This window comes from Ascaphus truei, chromosome 3 (genome assembly GCF_040206685.1).
Source record: "Ascaphus truei isolate aAscTru1 chromosome 3, aAscTru1.hap1, whole genome shotgun sequence".
Lineage (NCBI taxonomy): Eukaryota > Metazoa > Chordata > Amphibia > Anura > Ascaphidae > Ascaphus > Ascaphus truei.
The window spans coordinates 192,367,686-192,380,635 of NC_134485.1; positions in this window are offsets into that span (position 1 = coordinate 192,367,686).

Genomic DNA, 12,950 nt, shown 5'->3' on the forward strand with positions numbered 1-12,950 from the left:
ACCTCCGCTGCTGGGAGCCTGGATCGTAGCTGGATCATCTGGTGACAGCGACTCCACCTGTGAGGGATTCTGACAGCACTGGATAACCACTTCACAGGACCCAATGCAATAAGTACCTACAGCGTATATGGTAACCGGTTTACTGAACATGCAAATAACAGTACACAGAATAAATCAGGCCTCACAGGAACATACACCTACACCATGCCCTCTGTCCAATCACCCTTTCCACACCCTTGTGGGGGTTTCCCCAGAGTACTGAGGTGCCCTGGGCACCCAACCCCCCTTTGTCCACAGGAGCCAACCCACCCAATCTATGAGTGGCAGCGCTGCCCACGATCAGTGTTAGGGTTGGTGCACTTTTAGATGGGGTGTAATACCTGCCAAGTGCTCCGGCACTCGGTACCACTGACTGCAGAGAAACCATCTGGTCCCACGCTGTCACTGTCAGCGATGGTGTCTTCCTCCACGTGGGGTGGTATCCAGCTGGAGGGTCCCACCATGATGAGAGTCTCTAGCCTTGCATTGGTGGCCTGCGCGGTGTCCTGCTGTATCCCTGACACTATGGAGGCTAATTGGGGCAGTGTCCCTATCTAAGGGCCTGTCCCTGTAGCAGCCACAAACTTACAGGTGAGTCGGGGCCTAGCTGGGGCCTATTGGGGGGCTCTGGCCTAGTGCAGGGGCCACAGACACCCTGCAAACAAAAAAACAAAAATGGGAGCGCATGAAATGAAACAAAAAAAAGCCGCAATTAATACATATTTTTTATATCATAAATGGATAATTCATCATAAAAACACACATATACCAGGAACATACAAATCAAAGCTGTCTAAAATGACACTAATAAATAATACAATAGAGATCAAGCCTCGTGGCATAAAAGGGTGTAAAAACCCAAAATCACACAAATCCTAGTTGTAACAAGAAGGGAGAAGGTGCTGGGAATGCTAGATGGAAAAAAAAAACAGACCTTAGGCACTCTAATTCTCCCGTGTAGACTCCTCGTGGTATAGCTGGGCTCAGGCAGCAACACAATCAGAGCGTCGTCACGGACGTGCATCGCTGCGTAATGACGTCACCAACGCGTTTCGTGTCAAATGACACTTCATCAGGGTAGGTCATAAACTCTCATAGAGGCATTTAAATACCTCAAATGGTTGTTACATCCACCAATGAGAAACCTTGTTTGATTACAGCAATTCAACCCTCCAATCAGGAACAATTTTACATAATAGTATACACTGAATACAAATTACAAATTACAAAAACGAAACCAATCACCTAACATAAAAACATATATATAATGATAATGAAATTTGATAATTGCTTAATGAATTAAATACATATCCTAGCTAGAGATGTTATAGATTAAATATAGTTATTTGCTAAAACATCGCAGCTTGCTAAGAATACAATTGGGTCAGAGCGTGGCTCGCAGGACCCAATGTATCAATCCCTTTATCTTATCCATATTACTTAAAATTATTATAATATAAAAGACAAGAGATTGATATTGATTAATATAGTTAATAAACAAGTGAACCATCGCAGCTTGTCATAATATCCCCTAGGGATCAGAGTGAAACTCGCAGGACCTCTAGAGGTAGATGGGAATACAAAGAACCCCATACTATAGCTAATATTGTTATTAAAAGAAACATATGGAAATGTAAAGGTAGTCCCAAGGGGTATATATACATATGCACCTATGGACTCATAAAATTACACAAAACGTAAACAAAAAACACACAATAAAAGTTAATACGTCATTGACAAATTACTAATGATGAATAGATGCCCTAGCAAGAGATGTTATAAAGTGAATATAATTATTTATTAAAACATCGCAACCTACTAGGATTACAGTTGGGTCAGAGCTTAGCTCGCATGACCTCGTCCATATTACTTAAAAATAATATAAAGGAATTAATAAAATTTCAAAAGAGCAAGAGATGAATATTAACAATGTAATGAATAAACAAATAAAACATCGCAGCTTGCAATCTTGACACCAAAAGTTCAGAGTGAACCTCGCAGGAACTTTTGGGATATTAATGGAGATATAGAAAAAAACCTTTAAAAAACACATATCGTATTGGCACCCTAGGAACAGTGGGAACCAGACATTACTTCAGAAAGGGGGCCCTGGGCACCCAACCCCCCGGTGTCCACAGGAGCCAACCCACCCAATGTATGAGTGGCAGCGCTGCCCACAATCAGTGTTAGGGTTGGTGCACTTGTAGATGGGGTGTGATACCTGCCGAGTGCTCCGGCACTCGGTACCCCCGACTGCAGAGAAGGAGACACTGCGCATGCACGAACATCACTGCGCATGCACGTGCAGATGCAGATGATGACGCCCTGAGCACGGTCCTTCCACTGCAGCAAGGGATTCTGGGAAATTACATGCAAATGGGAACACAAAGTGTCACCTTTTGCCTGAAATCCATTTTTACATGGAACCCTTAGAAGCAAATTCTTGCTGTTCACACATCTTTTAAGCACAGCATAGGATTAGATGCAAAGTCAGTCGAACTACAAACAGACAGCTGTTTCGACCATTTGGGTTAAAAAAAAAAAAGGAACAGAATGTAAATATTTGTGTGCAGTAATGATGTTGCTCTATAAAAAGAGCAACATCATTACTGTACACAAATATTTACATTCCGTGCCTTTTTTTTTACCCAAAAGGTCGATACAGCTATCCATGAGTGGTTTGACTGGCTTTGCATCTAATATGTACATCTATAAATATAACATGGTTGTTTAGTCTGGTAAATAATGCTAATTCAAGTTATTATAGTATGAACAAAACTATGGGCCTCTCTCCCTCATTGTCCTGCTGATGGCAGCAGTGGGGGGGGGGCTCTCTGCAAATTGTGGACCCCCAGCCGCTGCCTCTTTCTCTCACTCACTATCTTGGTGTTGGCCAGCGCTGGTCGGGCCTTTTGTTGCAACTGGGCCTGATGTCTCCCTAGCTGCTGGCCTGCCTCTCTCCTGTACTGTCCCACACATATGTATATTAGCAGCTGGATCGATAACAATAGAGATCTAGGAGCGTAATTGTACTTTGGCTAATCTCATATGTTAGCTTGAGGTTCAGCTGGTCGTTCGGGTGTTGAACGAATTCAGAACAGTGTGGCAGGTCCGTGCCACAATATCAAAATGTCATCACATGAACGTCCTCCCACCAGTCCAGGTACAGGTTGGCATAGGTGGGCGCACAGGCCATGCCCATCGCTACACCCTGGGTCTGCTGGTAATAATGTCCATCAAAACCAAAGTAGATACTGCACCGACACACTTTATTCGAGCAAATACCCAGTATGTACCTGGCAGATACCTGGAATGCGCCGCTCCTCACCTCTGACAAGCCCCGTTGCGTTTGCCTTCCCAGCCTGGGTTCATGCCTGGCTGACGGGCGGCTAATCTGTTAAATGATAATGATTAGGATTTAATAGGCTGCAATGCTTCGCGTGTCTACCAGATGGCATAAATTCATGAATTGTAATGCAGTATATATATATATACTGTGCAGTATTGCAGCCAGCGGGAATAAAATGCTTCAATCCCTGCCTGGAAAATACCTCAATGTACTCGGGCAGAAAACTGTCACAAACCTCAATACACCTGGGTATACCCGAATTCGTGGGACTAGCCGAGCTCGAATAAAGTGTGTCGCCAGTGTATGTGTTAACACAAATTCTAAGAGGTCTGGGATGAAGGTGTTATATTTCCCAAATCTACAGTCTCTTGTGGATAGAAAGGGAGCACAGAAAAGAAGTCCATTGTCATGTCTGATGCTGGTATACAGGGATGTCACATCAAAACTGTCAAAAAAGGTATCAGAGGTAATAGTGACACTGCCCAGTCTGTTAAAAGTGTATTTAGTGTCTTGTACTTGGGAGGGTAAGCATGTTACAAAGCTCTAAAGAACTTTGTTCACATACACGCTACTGCCTTCAATGAGCCAGTTATTCCCTGAGACGATGGGTCACCCAGGTGAATGTTGCTTGTTCTTGGGAACTTTAGCGAGACTGTAGAAAGTCCCCATAGTTGGGGACTTGAGAACCATAAACTCGTACAGTATTAATGCATATTTGTGAGTTATAATAATGCTCCTCTCTTTCTATACAGTACAGTATGTCTTCTGTGATTTATTATAACTCACAAATATAATATCAATTTCTATATAAATACATCTAGTTGCTTGGATAAACTTACAGTTTATTTGCATAATTAATCTAATTAATGTTATAATGAAGACATATAAAAGGGACTAGTTTGCCAACAGAAACCACACCCCTGATGAAGCGGAGACGCCTCGAAACTAGTAAACTGGTTTCTGATTGGCTATTGCAATACTGTGGGCGTGACAAGGACTAGTGTGGAGGAGTAAGGAGAACTGGTGGAGCGTGCAGCACTAGCTCCAGCTCTATCCACCCTCCATGCCCAATCCTGTGACTACCATTCGGCAAGGAGTGATGTCACGACGTGGAGACGCAGCGTGCATCATCCATTGGATGCAGAAGCACGAGGAGACCTGAGGTGCCACCGGACGGGTCAGTCGGGCGGATGCACCAGCAGAAACAAGGGACTGTAAGTGCATTCTTTACTCTTGTACCAAGTAACATTCTATTTAAGCTAGGAAAGTCAAGTTTTCAGCCCCAGTAAGTATGTCTTTCTCGTGTATTTTGCATTTCATTGTGCTTAGCCTATTTGAAGTGAATAAATGACAATTTATTTTATCAACTTGTTTTGTTCAGTGTTATGATCCCGGTATAAAAGGTGTAAATGCCTGGTCTCCCGTGACAGCCAATGTGTAGAGGGGGTGGATGGTTGGGGTAGTTGCCTGGGAAGGGTGGTTAGGCCTCCCAAGTGGGTAGCAGGGGAGGGGGGTTAATGCCATTATTACTTTAGAGGTTACTAACTGCTGAGGTGATTAAGGAGTTAGTGGCCAGTAGTTTGTTTTTTATTGTAATGTTGCTGCCCATGAAGGCAGATACAGAGGAAGATGAGGGTGGCCTTCATCCTGACAGAGGTAAGTAGAACTTGAATTTACTTTATGCTGGCTTGATAATGTTTTATTTTTAAAGGGCAAATGCACTATTATCCAGATCTGGAGAATGGTCATTTTGCCCATTAATGTACTGTATGTGGGGGAGGGTTGTTGGGGTTTCAGGGGGTGGGTAGAAGGGGATTGTTGTATTTTAATGTTTATTGGGGGCAGATTGGGATACTTAGCCCAGGGTGGGTGGTTAGGCTTACGGGTGGGTAGCAAGCGGAGTTAACCACCGCTATGATAATGAAGGGGTTAACTCCTCTGGCAACCTTCCTGGTTATGTGGTGTCAGTATCCTCCTGTATCCCCCTGCAGTATTTAAATCTCCCGGTCATGTGTACAATTAAAAAAATTGAGATTTTTCTTAGTGAATACAATTTTTACACACATTTTTTACAGTGCGGTAAGACAATGCGAAGTCGCTCAGCTATGCACTGAACTTATCGAAGTTTAGTAAATACGCCCCTAAGAACTTACGCTACCATTTGGTCCACAGTCATCATTATCGTGCATAACCATCCAATTGGCTAACCTCTTCGCTGAAGGGGATGTACAAATGCCTGGGCTGCAAAGCGTGTAACCATCTGTCCGAATCTCTAAAACTTTTTATGACTTTAATAGCAGAAAATACTCCACTTTTAACACATTTATCAACTGCTGGTCTTTTAATGTGATACTGCATATCGTATCACGTGCTCCTGCAGTAAAAAAATATGTTGGTAGAACAACCAGACAACTTCGCAGGTGCATCATGGAGCATGTCAACTATATGAAACATTAATTGGATACCCCGGGAGCGAGACATGTTCACCAGCAACATGACTGCAATGTGCAGTGTTCGACAAACCTATACATTTGCACGCCCTGGGCGAGTGGATTTAACATCGTGGCGAGCTCCTATTGGCCCAAGCAGCACACGTGTGGTATTAGGTGGCGAATAGATTTTTTTGTTCGGCGAGTAGATTTTTTGATGATTTGCCGACCACTGGCAATGTGAATTGTCTCAGTTTTATGGATATTTACCATCTCAAACACCCAGCTATAGGAGGAGATATTGACAAAAGACTGCTTCGCATTGAGGCAGAATGCATATATTAACTGAACACTCTTAGCCCCAATGGTCTCAATGAAGGATTTACATTTACTTCATTCATTGATTAACCACCTAATTTTACACATACCAATGCATCAATCCAATTTACAATCTCTCTGCATCCCTCTCTCTTTGATGTTGATATTTATAATCATTGGTAGAGTAAGCCTGGATTATGAATTCATGATGCGACCTTTTGCGCAAGACATTAATTTCCTTGCCCTGTTTACTACATATTTATTCATGAACTGTGTATTATATTGAGTGATTATATATATACCATATATACCACTTTGAATTTACTGGTAGCTTTTAATTTATACACTAGAATAGCTTCTCTGTATTCCCATCCAGATTAATCATAGCACAAACACTCCCTTTTGTATCTATATAAAGGTGCCACTAGTGTTTGAGTGATCACCTAGGCAATGACCTCCTGCTGAGGGTGCCTATGCTACAATCACTTGGCAGAGACATGCTATTATTGTTATGCGCATGCTCCAGTCTCCATCTAGCAGGCTCCCCTGGCAACAGATGTCTCAGGAAAAGTGTGTGCTTTCTTGACCCCACACACATGCGCAAGACGACCCAATCGGGTTGCCATGGTAAAAAGGTACCTTTAAATAGTCTGGAAAGAACACACATGCTTACTGATCCTGACGAAGCTCCCTTACAGGAGGGAAATGTGCATCAAGCTTATAGCAATATGCTTGCTGTAGCAAATACTCTTATGGTTCTGCTGTAGGGTTTCTGGACAGGTGTTTGAAAGAGTTGTAGGGGCTAGCAAGTGGGATATCTAAGGCCAGGGCCATGGTCAAAAAGACCGTGCTGAGCCGCGCTGAGCAGATGCACTTACCCCCTGCATCTGTAATCAGCGCGGCTTTAGGAGCTGCTTCCGCATGCGTGCGGAGGCGTGTGGAAATGCAGGAGACAGGCAAGTTTAAATTTTGCCGCTGAGGGAAGCGGAGGGCCCATCACGTGACTGCCAAAAGCGAATGGCAATCCGTGACGTCCGCGCCGTGACGTGGCGCACTAGCCACGCCTCCCGCCCCCGCCCGGCTCCCACACGGCTTTACAAGTGCGCACGCTGATACTCATGCAGGGACACAAAAAAGCTCCTGCTTGAGCAGGAGTGCATGACGTCAGCGCTGCTCAGCGCTCTTCCCTTCACTGTGTCCGAGGCCTTAGTCAGAAAAGTGCACAGTGTAGCTTCTCTGCCAGCATTTGCCTTGTTAGTCTGGCACTTCCTCATTGCTGGTCTCCGATTCTCCCTCTATCACAGGGGATCTCAGTGCCTCAACCAATATAGCTGGTTTATTTCAACAATTAACTGGTTTATTTCAACTCCACTGCTGCTACATAGTATGCAGTGTGATACTGTGGTTACTATATGTATCTTTACCAACGTCTGTGACATTCTCTTTCATTAATTGGAGAGTGTCACTAAAGGCATTTATTTAGTTCCCCACTTCTTTGTTTCATTTACCTGATATATGAATCCTAGCCTATATTCCCCACGGCATAATATACATACATATACCTACAGCTCATCAGCCCAATAGTGTGGTAATGTTATATACCCATTAAGGCTGGAGTATTCTACTCTCAAGCTTTGTATTATACTCCGATTTTACTTATTCATGATCCTAAGCCTAACTATTAACTAATTGAGCATTATAGAATCACCTCACCCACCCATTGAAATGATTTGGGCAACTGTCCCTTTAAGAAATTCCATTCTACAATCTCTTTGTTCCCTTTTTTGTTCCTGGACTGTACTTTTATTTTAGCACCTCGGCACAGGTCTTGGGCAGATGATTTCATTTACTTTATAAGACAACCCACTCTATTAGCATACACATTCATTGCAAACATTACTATTTCAAATTAGGAGATGCAAATTCTATCCTATCAGACACTAGCATGAGTCACAGATGTATTACTCTATCGAATCGAAAGTTACCAAATGTATGCCACGCCCCTGTGTGAGGCTGAATATATTACTTTGCAATTTCTTTGTTAAGTTATGTGAGTATACTTCTGGTATCGCTTGCATCTGCTAATTAGTAAACCAGCTGAAGAATCACTCCATTGTTTGTGTTTCAACTTTGTCCTAAATATATTCTTTAACACACTGTGACACACACACATCTCTCTCTGGTCCATGCTTTTTCCTCCTCTTTTTGGCCCCGCCCCCAGGCTTCTTACACCTCCTCCTGATTGGCTGCTGCTGGGTAATGCAGCCAATGAGGATGGAGGAAACTGCCTAGCTCGCTCCCTACTCGGGGAAATCCCCCTGCAGTTAGACATTTTCCCAGCCTGGCGCCGTCTAAGGCCGCGTCCATGGTGCACAGTGGCGCGATCGAAATGCCGTGCCCCTATGAGGCAGACCATAGAGCACGCAACGAGAAGTGCCGGTGCTCGCGATCCATGAGCAGACAAATACATTTGTTTCTTTTGCGCGGGTCATGTGAGCGGTTTACCCAATGAGGGTGAACCAGCTCCGCGACGTCACAGCCACGCCTCTGACACGCGTCCCGGTTGCCTCTACCCCAAGGCCAGGGGAGCGCAAACTTTTGCTGCTGCGGTGATCGCATCCCCCACCTTGCAGCTGCATCAAATTGGGGAATGGACAGTATGGAAGAACCAGGCGCTTACCTTTAGTGACAGATTTTCGGAAGAGCGATGGAACCAATTATTGTGGTTATTTTCTACTGATGTGGAGTTATTCTTGTGATCCCTTCTGCTTCTACCCCTGGTAAAGGGATGATCCAAAGCCCTTATGGAAACGTATAAACAAAACAGAGTAGGGGGAGCAAGGGATGAATAGATGCACAGGTGAAAACAAATATGGACAATTGGTTTATCACAGAGTGTTTAGCTGCATCAAATGACGCTGTGGGGTCATGTGACATCATGTCACCCGCAGCGTCATTTGACATGTGTGACGTCACGTCACATGACCCCACGTTGCCATGGCGATGTGTTGCAGAGGTGTCACGTGATCCCCCGGCATTCCATTTAAATGTCTTGGGGAAGAACGCGGGGCCTCTGCAACCGCCCGCGCCCCCCCAGAAAAATTTCCCACCCCCCAGTTTGCGCACCCCTGCCCTAAGCCACAAATCGCTCCAACTACAGACGCGCATTACGCCTCGAGCACGGTCGGGCGCGCTCACCATTGATGCGGCCTAATGGTAGAACCGGCCCAGGCTTCAAGCACAACCTTTTAATCTTTTGCAAGGGGCAAGTTCAGCAGAAATGTTTATTTCAGAGGTGACTTTTGAGAAAATTCATTCAACAGAAGACATTTCAGCAAAGTTTTATTTTTGAATACACACTACTGTATTTGTTTTTTCATTATAGATTTGAATTTATTTATTAACTCCTTCACTGCCTCGGAGGCAAGATATTCTGCCAGGAAGGATAAATTGAAGTTTGTATCTAATTTTTTTTATGTTTGGTCTCCTGGGAACGCATACTGAGTTAAAAATTCCATGTATCTCAGTGTAAATGACCAGGACAATGAATGAACCCACTTACTTAAGTGTTTCAGATCAATACTTATGCCACAATGCTGCACCTCCATCCATGCAGAATACAGGACAGAATGATTAGGTATGGTTCACAGTAAGGTGAAAAGATACTGAGGGATTTTCCAACAGCTATATCAACAGTAAGTGATTTGATACTGTATATTATTTGTGTTGCACATAAAGGTTCCTCAGTCAGCAATACAGTTACATCTGTATTTATTTTTCCCCTTTATGTGTATACCTTTCTCATAAATTGTGATCATCATGGGCCTTGAGTACTGTCCCTCATACTTCCTAAATCATAGCATTCTTTTTTACCAGTGATTCCATCACCATGTGCTCTCTTCATCTGCTTTGTATAACTATATATTTATGTAGCCATGCTGTAAAATGGTCTGCAGTTTTCTCTCCTGCTGGCAGTAAACCTGGTAAGTTACAGGGATAAAAATTGCTAACAGGGTGTGGAACTCGGGCGCTCTCTGAAATAAGTGGCTAAAAGTGTATTCAGGAATATAAAAGACTGTGTTATAAATATTAAAAAGTTGTAAAAAATTGTATAAAATTGTATACTGGCCCTTTTGTTGGTTTTGCTGCTGCTTGACCTTGAAGAAGACAAATCCCGAGTCCTTCTTATGGTTGCAATTGGAGTGTGATGGTGGTCAGCGCAAACTCGTGGAACTCAAGTTAATGATGGAAAATAAAGCAAAATAAATCACAGTACTAGTGCATGGATCAGTGTATATGGGGGGAGAAGGGGAAGGGGTGGGAAAGGGAGGGGTAGTAGTGAATAACACTAGATATACAGCAAATGAAACATAAGTTGTAAGTTTCAACGACTCACACGGGCTTGTGTGAGACTTCACCCTCAACGATGGATGTGGTGGGTAAATAAAAACTCCTGAAGCAGAGAAATGATAGACAAAAACTCACACGGCCATATGTGAGTTTGTTCCCTCAGTGGGTGTTGTCCGCATGCTCAACTTACAACTTATGTTTCATTTGCTGTATATCTAGTGTTATTCACTACTACCCCTCCCTTCCCCACCTCTTCCCCCTTCTCCCCCCATATACACTGATTCATGCACTAATACTGTGATTTATTTTGCTTTATTTTCCATCATTATCTTGAGTTACACGAGTTTGGTTGACCACCATCACACTCCAAGTTACAGGGATGCCAGCAGTAATCATGGAGGTTTGCCCTCACACCCTGGTGAGGTGCCCTATGTATGGATGGGAGTGGCTACATACTCTGAATCCACCGTTAGTGACATCAGAGATGTGCGTGCCTCCTGAGATATATAAGGCACAGCACTGCTCAAAGTTAGTGTGGAAGGAAGGAATAAGTCTGGGTTGAGACTTAGCAGTAAAGGGTCCACTAGTGCTGTAACTAGTGGCCCGTTTCTACGTCAAGTAGCATCAAGCTGACAAGGCCATACTGTGTCCAGGGATCTGGCACAGGGGTGATCTCCCTGAGGGGAGAGGGGATCCCACTCCATTGGGAGGGTGTACCTTTCTAAAGGATAGCACAGCAAGATGTGTGGCTAAGCTAATCACTGCAAGGGGCCACTGGCCCATACCACAAGGAACAATAAAGACAACCTTGATTAAAGACATCCTCATGTGTAAGTCTGAACTTACTCTACAGAGGATGGCACCAAGAAGGAGTTCCTTGTCAGAACCATCTCCTTGCGGATGCAGAGATCCTGATGAGGTGGAGGCGCTGCACTGGATATAGGTAAGACTCATGCACACTGCCTCATTTGCCTGTCTGGGTTGGCAATCCCCACACAACATCATGTGGGAGACTCAGGAGTCCTGTTGCCAACAGGTACACCACCAGACACGACCATGTAATGGGGACTGATTGGACCACAGGGGCCAATGTAAGATTGGGTGGGTCAGGCTAGGCCAGAAAATCCGTTACATTTGGAGGCGCTGCTGAGATACCTGTCAACAGGACTGGCTTTTTCTAGGCACACTAGGAAACAGGGAGAGTGTATGCTGCCACTTTGTGCTGTGTTGGGACGGACCTAGGGGTAGTCAGGGGGCTGATGGAGTATTGTCAGCTCGCAGGGATGACCTAGGGGCCTGAGAGGAGTTGGAGGTTTGGAGCCGGGCTATAACTGTCCTAGTCACATTGAGGTAGTGCTAGTGGTAGGATGCTTGAAGGGATAGCCTGTTAACATGGTCAGGAATTCTGGAGAGGGTCTGCGCTAGGCTAGCCAACAGTAGGTAGACGCCCAAGTACTGCATGGAGGAGCCAGAGTACTCTAGCCCATTCCAGACCACTTACCGAAGGGAGCACAGACTGGGAGGAAGGAGATACAGCAGACACAGAGAGAGTGAGCCTAGCCTGAGGTAGTGCAAACACGAGTCCAGCCTACATTAGGTACCGGTATGGCAGCTGCCCCGCAGAGAGGAGCTCCATGTACAATAACCGCAAGTACAGCAACAAAATGACATCCGCAAGAATGGAGGATCCGTGCGGTGCGGAAGGTCCAAGATGGCGGACAGAGGCAGATGGAGGGAGCGCACGTGGCGTGCGCTCCACTGAAGAGCAAGCGGCAGAAACAACTTTTACGAGCCTGCTGTGGGAAGGCGCGAAAGCTGTGGCCGCGCCGTTTTGGTCCTGCCTGGGACCCAGGGGTACTACCCCTGAGGACATTGAGGAGGACATTGTGGTAATGTGTGGGGAACAGGATGGGATTACTTGTCAGTCGACATACAAGAGGTTCTATGAACGTGACTATAGCAAGCGAATAGTGAAGTTGGCATACAAAAGGGCCAAGTATACACCACGCTGTTCATTGTTACAAGATAAGATTACAGAAACGGATGACAAAACAGTAAGATTTATTGGCTCCTTTAATAACCAATGGAAACATGCTAGTGATATTATATGTAAGCATTAGCATATTTTGAGGGCAGACAATATTATTGGTGAATTTCTGCAGGACCATCCATCTATGGTCAGCAGGAGGGCAAGAAATTTGAACGATGTTTTGGTTCATAGCCACTTTGATGAAGAGGTCAAGAGGACCTGGATACCCCCGAAACCACAAGGGTCATTCAAATGTGGCAAATGTAAGGCTTGTGATCACATACTTACCACCAGTACATTTTCTAATTGGAATGGAACCCAGACTTATAACATCAGAAAGTTTATTAATTGTCAGACCACAGGCGTTATATATCAAGCCATTTGCGACTGTGGCAAAGTATATGTTGGTAAGACCCGCCGTCCATTTAGGTAAGGG